At 46.8% G+C, this 23,628-nt stretch overlaps 1 protein-coding gene and 1 pseudogene across 2 annotated transcripts in view; both read left to right on the top strand.

Annotated features, from left to right (window-relative positions):
- The window catches only part of shrb (charged multivesicular body protein shrub), a 39,415-nt gene extending 28,407 nt beyond the window's left edge, over nucleotides 1–11,008 (top strand). Inside the window, exons 6-7 of one of the 2 annotated variants that reach the window (XM_075877526.1) lie at nucleotides 8,526–8,681; nucleotides 8,770–8,972. The gene's annotated coding sequence lies outside the window, so the exon portion shown is untranslated. Of the gene's footprint in view, nucleotides 1–8,525; nucleotides 8,682–8,769; nucleotides 8,973–10,703 lie in introns of those variants that run through there. The other variant, XM_075877525.1, reaches the window with a different exon arrangement.
- LOC142775093 (uncharacterized) lies at nucleotides 8,637–21,521 on the top strand (annotated as a pseudogene).
- Nucleotides 21,522–23,628: the final 2,107 nt, after the last annotated feature.

Genomic DNA, 23,628 nt, shown 5'->3' on the forward strand with positions numbered 1-23,628 from the left:
ACACCCAAACCACATTTCAGGAAGTTCAGAAGGCAGCCACATGACCAAAAAATTTTTTCTCTCGAAAATCTTTTATAGTTTCACTGTTTTTAATGCAGTAATTAGCAAATTTAGCAAATTTTTTTTCGTATACATTTGAGATGGTCGCCAAAAAGCCTGGAACGTTTGGCGTGGAATGACTTATCTGTACCTGTTTTAATACTTTTCCTTCTAATATGTGATCCGCTGCATAAAATTAAGTTACTCTACAACTTCCACTTAGTTCTTTTGGGTTTACACCTGTCCTGTTGAGAGATGGTTCTTGTATAACGTTGACAGAACTGAGGTGAGATGTGACAAATGTTCCTTATAAGCATTTTGTCCTGAGTAGGTGCACTTTGCTCGATTTTAATCCAGTGTATCAGGCTTGTACATTGTCACTGAGATCGGTACTTTCTTTGACAATAAAGGTAATTATGCTTCATGTGTCTGTGAATTAAACACATTCCTGTGTTTAATTTGATTTTGCTGTTTTTGTTGCCACTGTTGCCATGGGGATATAGGGCTTTGTCAAGCTGTTTTATACAGCTTTTTTCCTCTGCCCCAGCCACTTACTGTACAACTGTAAGTGGTAAATAAACTAAACTCAAAACTCAAACTAAAAAAAAAAAACATGGTAATATAATCAGTACTGTTAATTGACTTTATGATAGACTGTTTTGTATTTGGTCCATGACTTTCCTTGTTAAGATATTAAGCATAGAACATTGTTGCTGCACATATGGTGTGGTTTTATGACCCACTGAACTGTAAGCTGATGTTAGCTCCCTGTGGATTACATTGTAATGGACATAAACTAGCCTCAGAATGTCAGTACTACGTTTAGTTGTTCAGTGGCCGAAGCTTCTTGCTATGCTAAATAACAACTGATGTAAGTGTTGGACCTATTGGGGTGTGATTATGAGATTTGGGGTTACCTTTTGTTGTGTGTAGATGACTTAGAAGGTCGACCCTACAAACCTTCATCACTGTACTCCTTTGCAATTCTTTAGTAGTATCGGGCACACCCTGAAAGCCGGATTTTGAAGCATCTAATGTTCTTGAAAGGTAACAAGATCTACTGGTGATGCTCGAGTGCCCGGAGTGCACTCAAGTGCGTGTGTCATCTGCTACACTGTTTACTTAGCATAAATATGTAGTCTTTAAAGGCGTCATGAAGCACCTTTTGCGCTTGGCTTAAAAAACACCTTGGAATGAGTCTGACGCCTCCCAGAAATACATAGCTGAAAGACCTTTTTGAAAAGCTCAAGTAGGACTGGAGATACAGTGATTGCAATATTTGCATGACGCAGACCCCCTCAACTCTATTCATTCCGCAGGAGAAAGCAGCAATGTTCACGGTGCCCCGCTCAGTGCATTAAATCACCTCGCTACAATGTTGTGCAGTTTTCTTTCCGTGTCACATAATGGTACTGATGGCTGCTGGCAACTCATAGTTCCGGTCGGCTGCCTTTCACTGATCTGCAGCTGCTGTAGCTGTGCGCTCTTATGTATTGTGCTCCACCGAAAGAACTGGATAGTGCTTGAGCATGCACTGTTGAAATAACCGCAAGCAGCCATCTTGTCCTGGAAGTGGGCCAGCATTTCTTTTCGTTTGAAACAGTGCCTGCCTGTAACACTGTAAATTGTTCAAGCTGACTAAAAATGTCACCAAGAAACATTTTTCATGAAAATGTACCCTGAAGTTGTATCAAGTTTTGCTCGTTTTACTAGAAAATAAGCAGGGAGGTATGATTGGGAAGCACCTGGATTTTGCTAGCTTTCCTACAAAATGAACTCGAATGGCAAGCTGAGTGTAATCCTTCGCTCTCACCATATGTTGGCAATATAGGTGGCTACATTGCCGGCTTTTTGTGTCTGATTCTGTGGCGGCAGATTCCCTTCGTGAGGTGCCGCTGGTGTAACATCAACAGCATTGGTGTCGCATAAATCGGCAGATACGCTCGCGTTTGCTCATGAGTGCAGGTACCACAATGTGTGCACTCATTACGCGCTACCCTAGTGGAAAACCCAGTGGTTCATAACACCTTTAGCCGACACAATGCCGTGTAACTGCATAAGAGACTTGGACCCTCATCCGAAACACATTATACGCCCACTGGGCCATCAGGGATTGTTGGGAAATGAGGCTGCAGATGTGGCTGCCCGAGCTACCTTCATCAATGCTGATGGAGACTCACGGGAGGGTTGCTTTCTCCTCCGATATAAGAAAATTCTTAAAATTATTACCGACAAAGTCATCGCTGCTACCCTTCCCCTGCAAGAGGATTGAAGAAAGCAGAGGAGTGCATTTTGCTTCGACACCAGACGTGCACAATGCTATTTCCTGCCATAGTCAAGTATTTTGACCCTACGGTCACATTGTTCTATCGTGGCTGAGGAAAGACACGGACGCTGGGACCAGCCAGAAACGAATGCTGCTTTATTGAAGGAATGCTCTGCTTTCGTGATGACGGTCTCACGTCATCGTGACGACGGTTTTACGTCATGGCTCGTTTGATAACCGATATCACACTCTTCCCTTATTAGTGAAACAACAGTCATTTATTTAAACATGCTCTTTTCGTGAAGTCTTTTGCAGCGTACCGCTCAGGAGGCTTTCGCACGCGGGTGCCTCGTCGCGGTAATGCTAACGATGACTCATTGCCTGTAGGAATAGGCTGCTCAACTGCTGGGAGCTAGATCCGGTCTTGTTGAAGCCCTGCATTCCCTCTTTCTGTACCTGATGAGGCGTCTAGAGTTGGTTCAGCTGGTAGGACCTGGGGAGTCTGGTCGTTGCTGGAATCTCTTAACTCTGATGAGGTTGCCTGAGTTGGATCTTGTCTTCTTGGCCAAGGTTCGCTTGACACGTCGCCTTTTGAAAAGACCTCTCGAGAAGACGAATCCTGCAAAAAGCTTCTTGGCACTTTTGATCCTCCTGGGCGGATTCCTCTATCATTCTGCAAACCAGGTGCGGATGCCGCATTACTAGGGACTTCGGTACGTACGCTACGGTCATACGCTAGTTTTCTTCTGTCGCAAGTGATCCATGTGAGTGAACTGTAGTCGCCCTTGAACCCCAATCATGTACATGACTGGGCTGACAACTTGCTCAACAGTACCTTCTTGCCATGATACCGGCTCACCACGTGTGGTCTTTACGTACACTCTGTCTCCCACGCAGAAAAATTCAGCGGGTCCTCTGTGGCCATTACGTTGCTCCGTGTCTTGTTTCAGGTGTTCCGCCATGTCTCCTGCAAAGCTTGGTTTAAGAAGAGACAATGTAATTCGGGGCAGGCGCTTAAGGAAAACTTCAGCAGGCGTCCGGGAATTCATCGAGTGTGGGGTGTTTCTATAAGAAAAAAGAAATTTGTTGAGACGTTCTTGTACTGTATTCTTCACTCTAGCATGTTGATCGTTCAGAACCTGCTTCAAGAGAGCTTCCTTGGTCGTTCTTACTAGTCTTTCTGCTGCTCCATTAGAAGCGGCATGATAAGAAGGGGTCTTAGTATGCTTGATACACCTGTGCCTCAAGAACTCTCCAAAGTCATCCGAAGTAAACTGTGGACCGTTGTCGATTACAATTTCTTCAGGGTAGCCGTATGTGGCGAATAACATGTCCAGTTTTTCCATGGTTCTCGTGGTTGTAGTCGATGGCATGACAAACACTTCAATCCACTTAGAGTACACGTCTACAAGAACGAGTAAGTTTACACCGTATTTGACAGCGTAGTCTGCATGAATCCTCTCCCAGACTTTTGTTGGATACCGCCAGGGTCGTAGAGGACCTGTCGACTTTGCTGGACGAGTTTTTTGGCAGACTTGACAATTCCGGACGGTTTCTTCTACGTCTTTGTCAAGTGAAGGCCACCACACGTACGACCGTGCAAGCATCTTCTTACGACTCATTCCTGGGTGTCCCTCGTGCAGCACTGAGAGAACGTGAGCTTGCAAAGTTTCTGGCACGATCACCCGATTGCTTCGAGTCAAGCACCCCTGCTCTGCAGACAGGTGATCTCTGTGTATGAAAAATGGCCGCAGTTCGTCAGGGTAATGCTGTGGCCATCCTGAAAGAACGTAGTTTAAAACGTGTTAGAACAGTGTCTCGTTTTGTTTCCCGAGCAACGTCTTTCGCTGTCAGCGGGGTTGCGTCGAAAACAGCTAAACACTCCGGTTCGTCGTTCCCAAAACTTGTATCAGTGGCAGCCGTGATAGCGCGTCGGCGACTTCCATTTTCTTGCCGTTCCTGAACTTGAGATCGTACTGATACGCTGTCAACGTCAGTGCCCATCTCTGCATTCGTGCAGCTGCTAATGATGGCAGTGGCTTATCGCGCCCAAGAAGCGGCTGATGGTCGGTGTATAAGCTGAACTTGCGGTCATACAAGTAGTGATGGAATCGTCGCAACCCAAATATGAGTGCGAGGGCTTCTTTTTTCCCTTGAGCATAATTGCGTTCACTGCTGGTTAATGTGCGTGAAGCGAATGCGATCGGTCGTTCGGTTCCGTCAGGCATTTCGTGGAAAATCACAGCTCCCAAGCCGTAAGCGGAAGAATCGCAACTAAGTCCGATTGGTTTTGTGACGTCGTAGAAGGCTAATACTCCGCTGTTCAGAATCATTTCCTTAGTTTCTTCGAATGCCTTCTTGCACTGTTGCATCCATTCCCACTTGCGGTCTTTTTGAAGAAGCTCATAAAGTGGTGCTACCGCAGTTGTCAAATTCCGCAAGAATTTGCCATAGAAGTTTAGAAGAACCAAGTAGGCCCTTAGTTCCGTGATGTTACTGGGCTCTGGCGCATCTTGCACTGCTTTTATCTTTTCAGCGGTGGGGTAGATGCCCTCCTCCGAGACCTCGTGCCCGAGGTAAACCACAGAATCGCGAAAAAATTTGCATTTTTCTTTCTTCAGCGTTATGTTGGGGTCGCTGAGTGCTTTCAGGACTTTTGTGGCAGTTGTGTAGCAGTCTTCTGCAGTGTGGCCAGTGATGATGACGTCGTCTATATAGCATCCTACATTAGGAATTCCTTCTAGGACTTTGTTCATCATGGCCTAAAATAAGGCCGGTGCGCTCGCAATTCCAAATGGAATTCGTACAAGCCTTGATGCGTGTTTATCGTGAGCAGTGGCTTGGACTCTTCATTGAGAGGCACTTGCTGGTACGCCGAGGATAAGTCCAGCACACAAAATAATTTGGCCCCAGCTAGCATCGAATATAAATCCTCAGGAAGCGGTAGTGGATAGCAATCAGTGTTGAGTACTCGATTGATTGTTTGTTACTTTGTAGTCTACGCAAATTCTGATTCCACCTCCACGCTTCGGAACTTGTATGATGGGAGTTACCCACTTGCTCGTAGTTACTTTCTTTAAGATGCCTTGACTCTCTAGTTTCTGAAGTTCTTCGCTGACTGTCTCTTTAGTAGCAAAAGGCATAGACCTGGCTTTGCAGAACACAGGCGTAGCATTTGGGTCTATGGCTATTTTGGCTTCGAAGTTGCGAACTATTCCTGGTGTCGTACGGAAGACTTCTGGAAATTTTTCCCGCAGAGAACTGACATCCGCGCTTTGTGTGACAGCACTGACGGTATTCCAGTCAAGTTGCAACTTTTCAAGCCAATCTCGCCCTAGAAGCGTAGGCATAGCCCTGCCCTGGTCCTCTACTATATGTAGCGGAAGCTCTGTTCTGCAGCCATTATGCTCGACGGTTACAGTCGCCTGTCCTCTCAGCGTTACAGGCTGTCCTGTATAAGTTTTCAACACTGTCTTTGTTGGTTTGCATGCAGTTTGCGAAAACCATTGCTTGAATGTACTTTCAGGCATCAATGTGACAGCTGCGCCCGTATCCAAAAGCATAGAAATAGGCTTCCCTTCAATCCGCAAAGACACTTTGTAGCCTCGTTTCCCATCTCTAGCACACATCACGACGTGATACGTCTGACAATCATTCGATTCCTCGTCTGTCGCTTCACCGTAGTTCACCGGACGTTTTTTTTTCGACACATCGTTTGCAGATGCCCTGTTTTAGCACACGCGCGGCACTTCGCATTGCGATACCAGCACTTGTCTGCATCGTGCCCTTTCCCACAGCGATAACAAGTGGTCTTCGTTTGACCCCTTTCGTTTCTATGTGCCGACGGCCTGGTTTTTGCTTGTGTTTTCCTGCTGACCACATTAATATCGGTCGAGCATTCTGCTTTAGAATGTAGCTCCATGGTTTGCTTGGCAGCAAGTTCTTTTTCAAGTGCAATTTTGCACGCTTTTTCAACGGTTAAGTTTTCAGTTGCAAGCAATATCCTTTGAGTCTCTTGTTCGCGCAGTCCTGCCATGAGTCGATCCCTTAACGCATTGTTTAGAAACGCCCTGAACTCGCAATTACGCGCCAGATGTTTCAATTCTGTCATGAAGACTTTGACACATTCTCCTTCCTTCTGCATGCGTTTGTTGAATTTACAACGCTCGGCGATTACAGAATACTCAGGACTGTAGTGTTGTTCTAGAACCTCCTGTATTTCTGCGAAGGTTTTGTCAGTAGGTTTGTCATGGACTAAAATTTTCTGGAGCTCCCCGTGCACTGTGCTACCTGCTACGTTTAAGAGCAGTCTCAGCTTCTTTGTCTCCGGAACCTCATTAGGTGCCACAAAGTTCTCAAACCTCTCTAAATACGACTTGATGTCGTCGCTGCTCGGGTTAAACTCTGGCATGCTTCCGAAACGTTGCGAAGCTAGTGGAATCGCCATTTTGAAATGCTTGCCTTCTGTGCTTGGGCCAGTCATCCGTTCCGCTTCAACCGCTGTGCCGGTGCTTGCTTCAGGATCGTACTATCATCCCATCTTTGTCGCCAGTTGTTCTATCGTGGCCGAGGAAAGACACGGACCCCGGGACCAGCCAGAAACGAATGCCGTTTTATTGAAGGAATGCTCTGCTTTTAAAGCGCTTTATCGTGACGACGGTCTTACGTCATGGCTCGTTCGATAACCGATATCACACACAGGACAGTGCCAGTACTGTGGGGAGGTGGTAGACACCTACCGCATGGTGTGAGCCTGCCAACATAACGCAGCCATTACTCCTCCTCCAAACCCTAGGCGAGAGGACTGGAAGGCGGCCTTGCTTGCCTGTTAAGACCTTCAGGCCCAGCAGGCCTTGGTCTAGAGAGTCAGGACGGCAGCTTCAACCAATGGAGTCTCGGAATGGAGACTCCACTTAGTCTGTAGCGACCCTTGAAGAGGACCTACACTTATCTTTTGTAATGAATGTTTTCACCGCTATCACTGCCAGTGCCATACTAATTGTTTGACAAGTGTGGTGTAGGTTACTGGACTGCTGGCACATCACACGGCACGCTTGACGCTGGTGCCTGGCACACCAATTTTGGGCTGAAATCGGGCTTTCAAATTGTTTTAGGAAATTCTGGTTAAGGCCAAATTGTAATTCTGACTAAAGCACAAGCACTGTGACAAAGAAAAGAAACAAAGAAAAACATGTCTAATTCCCCTGTATAGGAATCGGTATAACACAAATGTGAACGTGTCTTTACAGAGGTTGTTGGGCGTTTATTGTGCTTATTTAAGCAACAGCAACAAATTCAAGGTCAGGTTCGGAACGCCAAGCAGCTCGAAACTTGCAGCCCACACCTCAAGTAGAGAGCATGCACAAAATTTGCATATATAGGCTGAGCGCAGACTAACAACTGTCACAGCTCGAGACTTGAGCATGCTGTTCAAACAGAAAGACGCACGAAATGAGCGCACGAGATACACAGGACAAGCGAGAACAAGTGTCAACATTCTTCCTGGGTCGTGTGTCAGCAGTGCGCTCCTTTCGTAAACCCGACCGTGGTAGTGCGCGAAGTGATCTTGGTGCTCTCCTGAATTACGAGTCTGATAAGGGCGCATGCAGGAGAGACCATGTTTCATAGACGCGGTGCTTCATGGAGACGACAGCTTTAGAGCACGCCCAACGCAAGCCTGTCGCGCCATCTTGCTACAGATAACAAAAACGCGCTAAAGTTTCGAAACTCTGAGGATTGTCAAATGGTTTACAGTGTATATAAATGGCTTGTCATTAGCATACCAGACAACGTACGCTCTGTTCTGCAGTGGTTAGCACCAAGCGCAGAAAATCGAGAGGTTGCTGGTTTGATTCAGCGTGACAGATGCTTGCTTTCTAGTTTTTTCTTTGCAATCTCTTAGTATATATTTTTCAATGTCACTTCCATAATGGAAGTACGTCAGTGGAGCCGTGGTAGACCCCAGCTTAAAACACCTTAGTGTTAAAAAAGTTTTAAGCCAGCAAGGCTTGAACATAGCCCGTCAACGTACACTGCAATGTGAAGCTGACATGCTACCCGCTATACTACACTTCATAGATGGAGAGTGGTGTTTCTGCTTTATACCCGATTCCAGTGGCCGGTCTTTTAATCACCTTGTTTAGGTATGCTGACTTCTGTCTCTCAGTGCTCGTGACAACCTTACAGAAGATAGTGAATTTGTTTTTTATGTGTTGCCCAGGACCCGAACGTCCATATGGCACGTTACGTTGAAAAACATGGTAGCGTAACTGCAGATGTGAGCTGTATTCAACTTCCAAGCAAAATTTCATGCACGCTAACTCGAACATACATGGGTGTGCTGAGTTCAGCAGACAACAGCTGGCCTCTACCCGAAGTGAGTCATATTTTTGAGAACTCGCAATGAATTTTTTCTGTATTTCAGCCTGCCTATTTAATTATAACGACTGATATGTTGTACGCAGTGTCAACGGGAACAAGAGCATCTGATCTAAACAGTGCTCTCTACGTCTGCATTGGCCAACAATATTTTGCAACGTTCGATGACAGAAACGTGATGTCTGATAACATACACCCACTTACCAGCGAGATTGAGGACAGGCCTCTGTTTGAAAAGGGGGCACTTCAGAAAAGGACACTCTGCACTCCGCTTCTAGCCTTTACGCGGCATGTACAGCTATTATTTTTGGCTGAGCAGTTTATAGCCATGTCTGCTTTCCGCAGGATGTGTTTTTTCTACAATCTGGAGGGGTACTTCGGGTGCTACGGCACTTTTTCATCATGCTGATCCGTAGTTGAGGCTCCTAAAAATGCAAGCAAGACATTATAGCACAGCACGCAAACTGGATCTTACAATTAATTCTCAAAGTGCATTATAAAGTGCTCAGTCTTCTTTCTATAAAATGTATACCCAAGTGATTGTGCCATATAATGGAATTTTAGGCTATTGGCTGTTTGAGCTTTGTGAAATGAAATTACTGTGACTACTGCTGGAAGATGTCACGTGTTCTTGTGCACGCTTGCAATCATAACGAAAGTAAGCGGCACATTTAAAGAAAAAGTGCTCAAGGTCATGACGCAAGTGTGACTACATTCGTCTGTGCCATACTTCCATGCTTTGCATCCAGCACACTCATCTGGGCGAGATATGAGGGGAAGCTATTACAGCGTGTGACAAATCTTTTACTTCAGCTCGTACTAGGCTGATTCCAGAAATTTTTGCAGTGGTTGATTCATGAGCCAATAAACTTCTTCTTTGAAGTTATTTGATGGTTGCTTGGAAGGGTGTTGCTGGGCTCCTTTAAGTAAACTGCTGTGCAATGGAGCCCATTAGAGAAGGGGTTGAGAGTATGCACGTGTGTCCATCGCAGTGGAGCAGCTGCTGACCTGAATATTGCGAGCTTGATCGCGGCTGCAGGAGTTGCATTTCAATGGAGGTGAAATGCCAGAGGCTCTTGTATTGTGTAATGTCAGTGCACGTTAAATAGCACTAGGTAGTTGCAATTTGAGGAGCCCACCAATACGGCATCTTTCGTAATCGTATCATGGTTTTATGATTTAAAACCCCAGATATTACAGGTCTGCTCAGGTGTGCTTTGCGCAACCAAGTGCATGTGTCCTTGGCTATGCAAGGTGGATTCACCTTCTGCAGCGTTATCCACTATTTTTTAAACTTTATTTTTTATTTCTTGGGAATGTCTTTCACCCCGCCGCGGTGGTCTAGTGGCTAAGGTACTCTGCTGCTGACCCGCAGGTCGCGGGATGGAATCTTGGCTGCAGCGGCTGCATTTTCGATGGAGGTGATAATGCTATAGGTCCGTGTGCTCAGATTTGGGTGCACTTTGAAGAACTCCAGGTGGTCGAAATTTCCGGAGCCCTCCACTACAGCGTCTCTCATGATCATATGGTGGTTTTGAAACGTTGAACCCTACATATAAATTAATCAAATTAATGAATGCCTTTCACAGATAATTGCCTAAAGCCACAAGCACCCTTGCACTTGGCTGCTCATAGCATGCATGCGCATACTCCTGATCATTTCTCCTACGTGCTCCGTTGTACAGTGCTGTTTGCTTAATGATGGATATATATCAAGTAGTGATGTAAAGTTGCAACAAACAGTGTAGCAGACAGTGCTCACAGTGCAGTGACCTTCGTGTGCTTGCACATTGTCGGCAGATCTTGTTACCTTTTGAGAATATGAGATGCTACCATATCGCGTGCTTAGTACTCGCACGACACTGTTAAAGAAAGTTCGAAAGTTGTATGTGTAGTGCTGTGGCATTGAAGAACTGTGTTTTTTAAGTTATTGAAATTATTACAAATTTGTGGGGCATTTTCGTTGCACATTGAGTGGAATGACTTCACTTCATCCCTTTCCTTCTTTTTCTTTTTTCAGGAGTAATATCCCTTGCCCCTGGCAACTGCCACTGGAATGATTCATTCACTTTTGTTCATTGGTTAGCTGCAAGAGTTGTGCCAGAGGAAAGCTTATCTGCATGATGTCTAGACACAAACTGACTGCTGTCTAAAAATGCTGCCTTGCTGTACTTGCACAATAGGACTTTGCATGGTAGGGTTTTTTTTTTGTCTAAATCAAATCTTGTACATACAAGCTTCAGTTAATAAATACAGGTTTTTAACCATGGTTCCAGCTTGAGCGGAACTTTGGTTTGCTTGAATAAACTTGGACCTTTCTGGGAACAGTTATTTAATTTGTGCTTTCATGCATAACAAATTTTTTGGAGTCTTACAATGTGCTGTGTATGAAATGATTGGAATGTCTGACTTGATATTTTTGTCACGATGATATTCAAGGCTACATTCCAGAATAATGTGTGGATTTCAGCTGATTGCTGTGTTCCATTTATGGCACGATATTACAAAAGCGCATAAACTGATTGCTTGCAAGATTAGTTTTTGCAAGTGGTTGGCCATTCACAAAATTTGGGCTATGTAAATTATTTATTATATCACAGCTGATTTCTAATCTTGTGATACAAAAGCAGTGTTGATAAAAAGAAGCCATGGAACCTTTGGATGCTTTTTCAGCTTGTTTCACTGCTCCTCTTGTCATTTAATGGACAGGGCACACACCTGTTTTTCTGCCTTTATGAGCAAAAGGAGGCCTGAAACTATGAGTGCCTCTGGATGCTAGTGCTGAGGGTACAAACATGACAGCATGCAACTCTGTGCCATTCTCGTTATCTCCAGTAAGTAGCCTAGCTTTGCTTTGGGCTCATTGGTCGTGATAGTATTTATTCCCTCATTATGTGATAGCATTGAAAAGTTGTCTCAATTTCGATCTTGTGTGTTAGCCCTGTATAACAGTTGGCCGAAAACATCTCACATTGACTATGTTTGTTTAACATAACGCACACTAAACAGTGCAAAAGTCTGAGCACAAGAAAGAAGATAAATGAATGGATGGATGAAAGAACTTTGAGGGCACAAACAATAGCATCGACTTACAACAAAGTTTTGGTGTCAATAACACGCAGTATATATTTGTGCAGTCCTGAAAGAAAGATAATAATAGTACTATATCAGGTTTCGCATCTCAAAACCACGACATGGTTATGAAAGACCCTGTAGTGGAGGACTGTGGAAATTGAGCAAAGTAAGGTACTACTGGTCTAGGTGGTTCTTCATGAATAAAAAACTAATTCAAAATACACAGGGCAAAGACATGAAACGAAGGGGACAAGAAAGTGCAAACTATCATTGGAATTTATTGAAGAAGAAAACTAGGAGAAAAGTCTGCCAGGAGAGGGAAAGATCGGTTTACGATGAAAGTGGAGGATGGGGTGGAAATTTGGCTGAATTGTCTTCAGCTGCTACACATGGGGTCGTCAAAAGCCACATATAGCAGTAGAAACAACATACTCGGGGGAAAAGAACTTTCAGTCACTGCCACATCTTGTAATCGTAATCACCAAACGTGTAGCACCTGGAGGCAGTTCAGCAAGATTGCCACCCCCACCCCCCACTTTCATCGAAAATGGATCTTTTCCTCTCCTGGTAGTCTTCTTACCTTCAAGTTTCTTCAATAAATTCAGTTGATATTTTGCGATTGTATTGTCCACTTCTTTTCATGACTTCTCTCTAACTTTGTATTTCGCATTAACTGTAGTGCAGTTTTTTAATCATGGTGTCCTTTAACTTGTACTGACATCGCACAGTACATGGGCAAGCAAAAGAAAGAAGAAACAATGATAAACAATGATGAAAGCATTGACAAACTATGAAAAAAAAACTATCAGCATCATCACTACTAACCATTGACCTTGCGCATGCAACCATCTGGCATAATCAATTGCCTTGCATGTCAAAGCAGCTGAACAGCTTGTCAAAGCAGCTGTTTAATATACCGTTAAAATCTACATTTTAAAAAATATGTACTTGGTGATGCCTTGTACTGCGGCAATAAGTGGTCTACACCTTTTTAGCTCAGTGCACCTACTGGGCACTGGAATGAATACATATTATCTCACCAGAGTACTTGCACAAATACATTTTTTAAAATCTGATTTTAGAAAAAAAAATTTTGAATATTACACTAATACTGCAAAAGCCAAACAGTGAAACTGGACAATTCTAAAGACTAGCTTGTTTTCTTCTAAGTTGTTTCTAGGCCTTAGCTTGGGATGCAGGTTGTTTCTAGGTCTGTGCTAGGCTTCAGCTAGATGATGCTAGGTTGTTTTTACATTTATTCTCGGAGCAGACAGGCCAGTGTTAAACTATGGACAGTCGCTGACACAACACAGGCATGTCGTGGTCAGCCTAAACCTTCCATAGCTTCGGGTTCTTCTCGGAGCTGCCATTGCTTTTTGCCATTTTTTAGCATTCTCTCTTTGCTTGTATTCAGGGTCTTCAGTTCGCTGCTGTTGCTTTACAGCCATTTGTTGGGCTGACTGTTTCCGTCGTCCTTTTAGAGGTAGTTGGGTGTTGTGGGGTTCGTCCGATTTCTGCATATTACCATTTATGATGGTGATAGCTTTCTAATAGGCCGCACAAGTTAGTGTGGCACAGGCCTGTTCAGTAGGCTAACTGTTGCCCTCATTTTAGTGGACCACAGAGCATGGGGGGAAACGGTGCAACCGCCCTCCTCCTCCCTTCCTGGTCACCTAATGCCCCTGTCACATGACAAGTTAAGTGCACATTGAGCGAGTACACTTCGCCACGAGTGTCATTTGCACATGAGAAAGTTTAGTACCACTCGCTGCAAAGTACACTTTGTGATAAGTGTGCTCCCCAACCTCACTTCACTGCGACAAAGTGTGTAGCCTCGGTACCAGTGGCTTGCACAGAAATACGATGTTGCCTAAAGGTCCTAAAGGGTGCTCGCACTAATTTCATACCATTGTTTTGGTTATAAGAAATACTGCTGTGTAATAAAGCAAGTCATAATACAACAAAAAATGTCGCTACTCTTACTCTCAGGCAGTTTGCAGCCACGTCTACTAGGGGCATGTGGCAGCACATGGTGTGCAGTGGCTGCGTCCTTGCGTTGTTTACTTCCTTGCACACTTGCACATGTGTAGGTGAGTCCTTGTTCAGTCATTTGCGATAGCCTGTGCCACTGGTTCTACTTCCACGAAGACAGCGTGGTTGCACAATGAGGCACGGGCGCATAAATGACAAATATATGTTGCCCTACGAATCCGCCTATTATCACTGCCATCATTTCCAAAGTAACTCTCATTTTCTCATGTAGAAGTGAAATGCTCAAATGACACTTTGTGAGCGTAAGTACACTCACTCAAGGTGCACTTAAGTTGCCACGTGTGATAAAGGTATAAGAGGTGTAGGTGCAAAGTCTGCCCTAACAATAAGATGGGGGAGGGGGGGTTGGGGCGCAATGCAGTGAACCTATGCCCACCATGAAGGAGAACCCTGTTCACACTTGAGGAAAGAGAGAGAGAAAACTTTATTTGCGCATAACGCCGAGCATTCCAAATGGTCGGGCCCCTATTCCAGGGCTCCGCTGGCCCTAGCCATCATCCCTACCCGTTGGACCAGCCAGCGCTGATCAACAATGGCCGAGCTGGACAGCAGCGCCTCCCATTGTTCCTCTGGGTTGTTCATGTTGTGGTCTTCTTCATTGTGATGCGTACACTCCCACGTGATGTGAAACAGAGTTGGTGTGGCCCCACACCACGGACATATATCTTTGTATGCTGTGGGGTAGAATACATGCAGCCTGTATAAGTTCGTGTATGTGTTTGTTTGGATTCTGCGTAATGCCACCGATTCCATTGCTGTGAGTTTCTTATGCGGTGCTGGATACACTTTTCTATTGTCCCTGTAATACTGAAGAATTGTACCAAAGTTAGCATCTAGGGGCGTTGGATCCTCTATTGCAGTGTGCAAGGAAGCTCAGTAATTTGTGAAGCCTCGAGCCGCCTCATCCGCAAACTGGTTCCCGGTGACGCCCTCGTGCCCTGGCGCCCAGATAATGGTTTGGGTGTATTCAATTGGGAAGTCCTTATGACCTTTGGTTAGAATTTGGAAGGCCTTCATACATATTCTACCTTTTTCGTAATTTCTACATGCAGCCTTCGAATTGTGATTATTGTCATTGGGGCTTTTTGCTCCCTGCCCTGCCCCGCCGCGGTGGTCTAGTGGCTAAGGTACTCGGCTGCTGACCCGCAGGGCGCGGGTTCGAATCCCGGCTGCGGCGGCTGCATTTCCGATGGAGGCGGAAATGTTGTAGGCCCGTGTGCTCAGATTTGGGTGCACGTTAAAGAACCCCAGGCGGTCTAAATTTCCGGAGCCCTCCACTACGGCGTCTCTCATAATCATATAGTGGTTTTGGGACGTTAAACCCCACATATCAATCAATCATTGCTCCCTGCCCTCCTTGATTGCCAGCGCGATCGCTATCCCCTCCGCTTCTGTGATAGAGGCTTGGAGTATGGAGGCACAACTTGTGACGTTTCCTTTTCGGTCTGTGACCACGACCACCATGTTCTTTGCATTTGCCTGATATGGTGCAGTGTCAGTAAATCTCGCCGTATTCAAATATTTTGTCTTTTTATCTATGTAAGCGGCTCTAGCTTTACGTCTTCCAGCATGTAAAACTGGGTCCATGTTCTTCAGTAGGGGGCATATTTTGTACCAGGCTCTGACTGAGCACGACAATAACAAAACACTTGGGGACTAACTAAATTTTTGTGGCAGCTCCGTCGAGGTGGTCTTGTGGCTAAGGTACTCGGCTGCTGACCCGAAGCTCACGGAATCGAATCCTGGCTGCGGCGGCTGCATATTCAAAGGAGGCGGAAATGCTGTAGGCCTGTGTGCTTAGATTCGGAGGCCCTAAAGAACTCTTAAGTGGTCGAAATTTCCGGAGTCGTTCACTATGGCATTTCATAATCAAATGGTTATTTTGGGACATTAAACCCCACATATCAAGCAATTAAATTTCTGGGGCACACAATAGTTCGATAGTAACTGCATTCCAAGAAGTCTATTTCTATATGTTTCACTATCAAAAGTTCCTTATTAGCGGAAAAAATCGAGGTTGAAGTTTGTTAAATTTTGTGTCAAAATTTCCCCACGTAACATGAAAAGTTGAACATGTATTTTTCATATTTTGACGACATTGGCACGATATAATTTTGTGAAACTTCGTATGCTAGGTCTATAGCACTCACAGATTACAATCTATGTACTTCATTTTTGTCGATCTGCTAGAGGAAGCTTGTTGCGCCACCAGTGCCACCAAACCGGAAGTTGTCTTGACGCCGTGTGACGGGTCATCTGACGCAGGGAGTTTAGCAACTTACCTAGTTCTAGAAACGTTGCTTCGTAGGACCCAGTATATATGCCTTCAAAATCTATGACGTCATGGTGTGTGGCGAGAGAATCGCAATGTGGGTTCTCCCCGTGCATTTCCTTCTTGTGTTTTTTCCTGCTTACCAAGTGTCGTGTCGCAGTAAGTGTGGAGTTTTCGGGACTGTGAAATTGTACTTTACTAATATGCGAAAAATTGTTTTGTGCTCTAGTGTCCTTTTGAGCAGGCAGCAAGCCTGGGAGTGACGTCGCCTCCAAACCAATGCGTACCCACACATATCAAGACTACACGTTATTTTTCTTCGGGTATGGATATGCCCCTGTTGTAGATAACACACAGCCACACTTGCACACAAGACCACCAATGTACACAACAGCCTGCTCATGCACTTGGTGTGTGCATAACAAACAAACGTGATCTTGGAAGGCACGGCTTTTCGATCTGACTCTGGGGAGCCAACTGGGGACCCAGTGCCACTTTATTCTTTTTCGACTACTGACCCGGAGGTCGTGCAATCGGATCACGGCCACGGTGGCCGCCTTCCAATGGAGGCGTAATGGCAGGGTTTCTGTGTACTTGAACAACTTAAGAGCATACAAAGAAACACTAGATGGTCAAAATTTTCAGAGTCCTCCTCAACGGCATCCATAATACTCGTATCAGAGTTTTAGGGCATATAACGACAACAGCAAATTAATAATTCATGGGCGACATACTACCTTTGTACAGAGCTTGTGTTGTAAAATAGTGGATACTTTTTGCTTGTTTGTTTATTTGGTTGTGTGTGTGTTTAGATACATTTTGATTATGATTTTGTATAGGGTGCATTCAGCATTCGTACCCCATATACCAAAATTTTGTCAATGCTAAAGGGTGTAAATGCTAAACCACCCAACAACCCAAGGTGTAGTGTATACTCCGACGTGCAGCAAATTCAATCACCAACACAATGTTGAGAAGCTGCCTGATAATTCTCGGGAAGGTTGAGCAGGTAATAAGGATAGTGTGAGGAAAAAAAAGCAATTATGAAAAAATTGCACCATATCCACGGAATGAATGATGATCAGTGGGGCGGAGCTTCGGAGGGTTTTATTGGTAAACAGTGAATCCTTCGTTCGTCCCTCAGTCCGCCCGTCCGTGTGTCTGTGTGTCCGTCTGTCTATCTGTCCGTGCATATGCCTGTCTGTGCGCGTCTGTTCGTCCGTCTATCTGTCCGTTCGTCCGTCCGCATCTGCTGAGTGAGTTACAGAACTAGGCAGTCACCTACCAAGTGAGATATGCATGTACAGCCCAGGGCTTAAGGGTATTCGCTCCTTAATGGTGCCTGGGTTTAAGAGGCAAGCGCATTACTAGTAATCGTCAAAATGACCTCATTATCGGAGTTGGTTGCCTCATGAATCGCTAGCCATGTCAGTCTGTGTCATGACATTGAGCATTTTTTCATCTTTTTTCTTAAACGTGTTCGCTCACTTGCGTCATAATGACAAGTTGTAGTTGTGTGATTCGGCAACTAACAATTTATCACAAGCAGCATTTTTCTGAGAAAGACTGGCTGAGCTCCGTCAGTGCCTGTCACCACCGTCACTCTCGTGCCCATACCAATAAATGAGGCTCTTTCAGACGCCTGGGTCTGAAATATTTTGTAGCGGTGCTTTTCTTGTACTTGTGAATTTATGCTATTTGCACTTGGCCACTGGTCATAGCGACGGTCCGTACACGTTGTGGATGGTTTCACTCAGTTGTTGGAGGTGCAGTGCGACTAGCACAAAACTTCGCTACAAAATGCCCACTTCGGTCACGTGGCTCGGGCACGCCAGTTTTCAGTTTCTTAAGAGACTTATCGCCATATTTCACACGTTTCAAGTAGCATGATATATTCGCATACAACGCTCCAGTTTTTCCACTACAGTGGAATCTAGTTGATACGTTTTCCATGGGAACCAGAAAATAAAACGTATTATCTGGAAATCGTGTTAAAACAAAGGTTCAAAAAAAGGAGTACAATTAAGATGCATATTCCGTCTACAATTTACTTTTAATGAGCAACATTGAAGTAGCTGGTCAAGCTGCCCTGCACGGTCTTCTTTTTAACGTTTGAAATTTTTCTCCTGGAAAGCGAAAAATTAAAAAAGAGAGAGAACAAAACTGCTGCAGCTTGCTCACTGAGCTCTGCATTCAGGACGATACGACCAGAGAGTGAACAAACTTTGATTTACACAAGGACAAGAGCTCTTCCGCGTAAAGTGGAGCACCCCACCCCCGTTTCTCGCCATTGGCTCGAACCACTCCACAGGCTTGCTGCAGGTCCATTCCTGCACTTCGTGAACCCGTTCACGGTGGCGCTGTAGTTCGGCATTCGTTTCACGAGTTCAACATGGCGGCAGTGGCACCACAGGACTCGTTTCTAAAAAGTGCAGCTGTCGTGCAAGGCTAATTCACGAATTCTTTGTACCTGCTCGTGAGGTAGTGCCGAGTCTGTGCAGCACAAGATGGCTGTAGCTGTAGTAGACGACACAGCCGATCGCATTCGTGTCTGTTTTGGCGACGTGCAACAAGTACGACAGTGAACTTTTTCCAGCAGACACATGCCAAGCAACGTAAGCGGTGCCGTCTTTTACAAATCACAGCCTCCACAACCCTCGAGACAGCTGACGAGTACCATAGGGCTTGCACGACATCTGCACTCTCCTATTCGTTTCTGCGTCTCGTCACTGCTGCACTTGCTGAAACGTCACCTGCACAAAGACAGCACCCAGACGGCAGCACCGTGTACTAGTCTCTCAGCTGGCCAGCGCTGTCTCCCAGGAGCATTGTGAAGAAGAAGGAATAAGGGTTCAAGAGTCTTGGCTGTTGGGCAAGTTGGTAGGTACTTAAACTCGAAAAAGCCACTATCACGTTGGAAAGGTATAACAAAAACTGTCTGGTAGAAGCAGAGACAGCAGACAGCCACCTCTGTGTTCACTGTCTTTTCTTCTGCCTCTCAGCTTTTTTTCTCTTCCGACGTTTTAGTGGCTTTCTTCCAAGTTTAAGGGTTTAATCCGGTGGCTGTGGACATTCCCAAGTGCAGTGATACACTCTGGGCTTCACTCTATAGTAGGGTCGGTGTGAGGGAGATAGTGTGGGGTGCAAGAGATGTAGTAATAAAAAGGCGGGTGGACGAATTAGTCGGACGCTGCCGCAACGTAACAGCTTGCTCTTGGTTGCGTGATATTGTGTAGTGGTGGAAAGTACATACGGTTTGTTGTCTGCAGTGTCAAGCTACGAAGTGGGTCCAAGCGTTCGAGTGCGTCGCTTGCTGCTGGCAGCGATCCTTTCGCTGCAAAATCAGTGCTGCTGCGGCCTCAGCAGCTCCACAACAGTATATATATATATGACAAAGAAGGTGTGCTTGGATCCAGTGGAAAAATACCAAAAAGTGGAGCACGGGCAAAACGAAAACTTTTTATGAAGGCCGGTCCCCGGCTGAAACGTAGAAAAAATAAAAAGTTTTCGGTTTGCCCGTTCTCCATGTGTGTGCGTGTGTGTGTGTGTGTGCGTGTGTGTGTGACGGGGTGAGATATAGGTTTATCGTATAGCGTCCACAGAGAATCGGCAGTCGAACAAGATGGCTGAGTTGCCTCTTGCGCAAGCGTTTAACGCACAGGCGTCTTCGTCCTCTTCGCCGAGTGCTACGCTTGCTCTTGTCGATGGTGCACTGTAACATCATTCCCTCGCGGAATGTGGTACGGTGTCGACGAACTAGCAGGGTGATATGGTTTGAGTCTGAAAACGTGGAAAACGTCCGTCTGGAGTGAGGGGGTCGAAGAGGCATTGTTTAGGGGTGTTATCTCGTAGTTCACGTCACTGAGCTGTCGTAACACTTTGTAGGGGCCATGATAGCGTGGTAGTAGCTTCTCTGATGAGCCGACTTGGCGGTTTGGTGTCCAGAAAACTACCAGAGACCCCGGCGGGAAGTGCATGCTTTGGTGGCTACTGTCATAACGGTCTTTTACATGCGGAGCATGTTATACTAGGGGCTAGTCATGCGCCGTCGCCGTCCGCAGCCTCCCCTCCTCCTCCGCTAGCCATCTGTGCATCCCTTCCTCCTCTCAACACAGCGCGCGCCGCGCGACCTTTAGTTTTACGTGCGCCAGCTGTATGCTAACGCGCGCATGCGCAGGCCGGGGCCGGCGCTCGCTATAAATAACCGAGTGTCGGGGCGCGCCGCCCTTCGTCGGTTGGTTTGTGTGGTTGCTCCACGTCCGATGTCGCTGGTGAAAATGTATGCTAACGAATCCGCAAACACACTGATGTCCATTCCAATAGCGTCAGCCAATGTGTTGGCGGAACCGCAAGCAATTCCGAAGACACTTCGTCCGTGAACAAGGCCGCGCTGAGAAGAGCTCGTGATGCGGAACGCAAACGTCGGCGTCGAGCGGAAGATCCCCAGCTCCGAGAACGTGAAGCAGCTGCGAGACGTCAGCGTCGAGCGGAGAATCCCCAACGTGAAGCAGCTGCGATGCGTCAACGTCGAGCGGAAGATTCCCAGCTTCGAGAACGCGAAGCCGCTGCGAGGCGTAAGCATCGGCAAGAGAATCCGGACGGTGAAGCCGCGTGCAAGCGTCGACGCCGCGAGGCCGATCTCGATGGCGCCCGCGAGCGCGCCGCGATAGCGGCGTGGTGAGCCAAGAAGTACGCCACGCACAACGCTCGCTTCAAGCGTGACTTCCTCAACCATAGCTTCGGCCACATCTGCAAGGTGTGTGATCGGCTGTGGTTTGACAACAACTTCACGCGGATCGGCAACATTCAGAATGAACTGCATCTTTCCAAACCGTTTTCGGTTCTTTGCGATGCGTTTGGAAGCGACGCCGACGAATTTGCCGACTACGTCGCGTGTGCCACATGCAAGTAGTCGTTAACTGCTGGCAGAATTCCATCGCTCAGCGTGAGTTATGGCTACCGCTACCCGCCCAGACCGGAACATCTACCCGAGCTGAACACTGTCGAAGAACGGCTCATCGCTCCTCGACTCCGGTTTATGAGTACACGACGCTTGACTCACGGCAACGGACAGTGCGGAATCAAGGGCCAGGTAGTGAACGTCCCCATTGAAGTTACAGCCGTCGTTAGGTGTCTGCCTCGCAACATTCCAGACGACGCTGCCATCGACGTCCACGTCAAGCGGAAACTGGTGAGCAAGGCCACGTACAAGCGACGGTTGGTCAAGCGCAGCAACATCCACGCTTGGCTCAAACACTTGGAAAACACCCCGCTGTACAGACTCCTCAACGTTCGCTAGCGTCTGCGGAGTCAACGTCATGACGATGTACTTCGCGCCCAACCTATCGCGTGCCACCGTGAAGAAGTACGTCGACGAATCCGTGGAAGAATACCTGAAACAACGACCGCAACGACGACCCTTCGTGATAGTTGGCGACTTCAACGTCGACGTCATCAAGGACGATTGGGTGGTCGATTACAAGGAGTCGCGGCACTCGCTGAAACGAGCAACACACGACGGCAAACATCATCCGACCACGGTTCGCGGGACGTGCATCGACCACGTCTTTGCAAATTTCGACCTTCGACTGCTGCAACCAGACCCACTCACCCTTCACTTTACGGACCATAAAGCCATCTTGCTCAAAATACCCAAAGCGTCTCATCAATAAACATCGTTTTTCGCAGCATACGTGCGTGCGTGTTCACTCGTGTTCACTCATAACACACACGCATGTCGCAAATTACAAACCACATTTATCGCAGTTCACCGCATGCTAACCAGTGTTTCCACTCGGGAAACTGCGGTCATTTTTGGCGCTCTTGCGACAAGTGCAGCCGATCATGAGCAAGCTGACGGGCTGCATGGGCTCTAGAAACGACATCGCTGGCGTATTCAGACAAGGGGGCAGCGGAAGGAAGGAACGTGTCAAATGGTAACGCTGGATGTCTGCCAAATAGCAAATAAAATGGCGAATAACTAGCTGTGTCATGCCGTGATGAGTTGTACGCAAAGGTGACAAAGGGGAGTGCTTTGTCTCAGTCACGGTGATCTGGTGAAACGTACATTGAGAGCATCTGCGTCAGCGTTCGGTTCAGACGCTCGGTCAATCCATTTGTCTGTGGATGATAAGCGGTGGTGAGCTTGTGCTCAGTGGAGCAGGCGCAGAGAATACCATCCACAACACGTGAAAGGAAGTACCTGCCTCGATCAGTAAGCAGCTGCCATGGAGCGCGGTGATGAATGACTTCATACAAGAGAATAACTTCATACAAGATGTTACGGTGCACCATCGACAGTAGCAAGCGTAGCCTTTATGTAGGCGTCGGTGAAGGTTCGCGCGCGTTACAAAAATGTTCGCTCCAGTATCTATAAGGGATGAAATAGTCACACCATTAACGTCTAACAAACTTTTTCTCCTCAGAAGCGTCAAGAGAGAATTTGTGGAGGAAGTCGATAAAGCAGTGTCACCTCCAGGCGCTGCACCGTTTAGTTTTCCGGATAGGCAGGAGCGGGGTTGAATGGGGACGACGGCCTGCGAGTCTGCGATGGGCAAGACGACTGGCGACATCCTGGAGGTGAACGCGACTGACGATCATGCGGTGACGGAGATCGGCTGTTGAACCTTCTGTAGTTGTTTGGCGAAGAAGGCTGCGGGGCAGATGCAAAGCGGGTGCTGTCCTGTCGGTAGTAACATTCAGACGACGTCCGAGGTGGCGAGGACCAGTGGTAATTGCAGTACCGGACGACATGACCGATACAGTTGCACTGAGAGCAAATTGGTCGATTGTCGGCGGTTCTCCACGCAGCAGGGTCGCGAGATCGAGCCGTAAACTGCTGCTCGTGATAGGACGAGGGTGGACGCCATGGAGCTCACTGCGGGCGCTGGCGAGTTCTTGGCGGACGATGGCTTGATCCATGCTAGCAGTGAGTGGGGTCGTGTCATTTGCAGCAGTGTGAGCCGGAACAGGGGTAATGGCTTCAAGTTCGCACCGTACAATTCGGGTCACCTGATTCTATGAAACTGGAGGTGGCGGCTGTGTTCTTGCACGGTCTTCGCAAGACGACGTTGCAGCCGTATTCGGAAGGCGGGCCAACACGCTGTCAATCCGCCGGCTCTTTGCTTGCTCAAAGCGCCGACATTTATTTATGACATCCACTGTAGAATAATTTTTGCAGATGACGAGGTTGAATGCGTCATCCGCAATCCCCTTAAAAATATGTCCGACCTTGTCAGCCTCCGGCATCTCGGCATTGACTTTGCGACACAATGCTAACACATCTTCTATATACGAGACGTACGACTCCGTCGAGGACTGCGCCCGAGACGCGAGCATTTTGTTCGCGGCTATTTTTCTTCCAATAGGCTTCCCGAACAGGTCCAACATTTTCTCCCTGCGCATTGCCCGACGCCCAAGTTCTGCTTCATGGTTCTCATACCACGACTTGGCGGTTCCCCTAAGATAGAACAACAGGTTTGCCAGCATAAGGGTCGGGCCCCATCGGTATCGAGTACTCACGCATTTGTACTCTGCCAGCCAATCT

Source organism: Rhipicephalus microplus, chromosome X (genome assembly GCF_043290135.1).
Source record: "Rhipicephalus microplus isolate Deutch F79 chromosome X, USDA_Rmic, whole genome shotgun sequence".
Taxonomy (NCBI): Eukaryota; Metazoa; Arthropoda; class Arachnida; order Ixodida; family Ixodidae; genus Rhipicephalus; species Rhipicephalus microplus.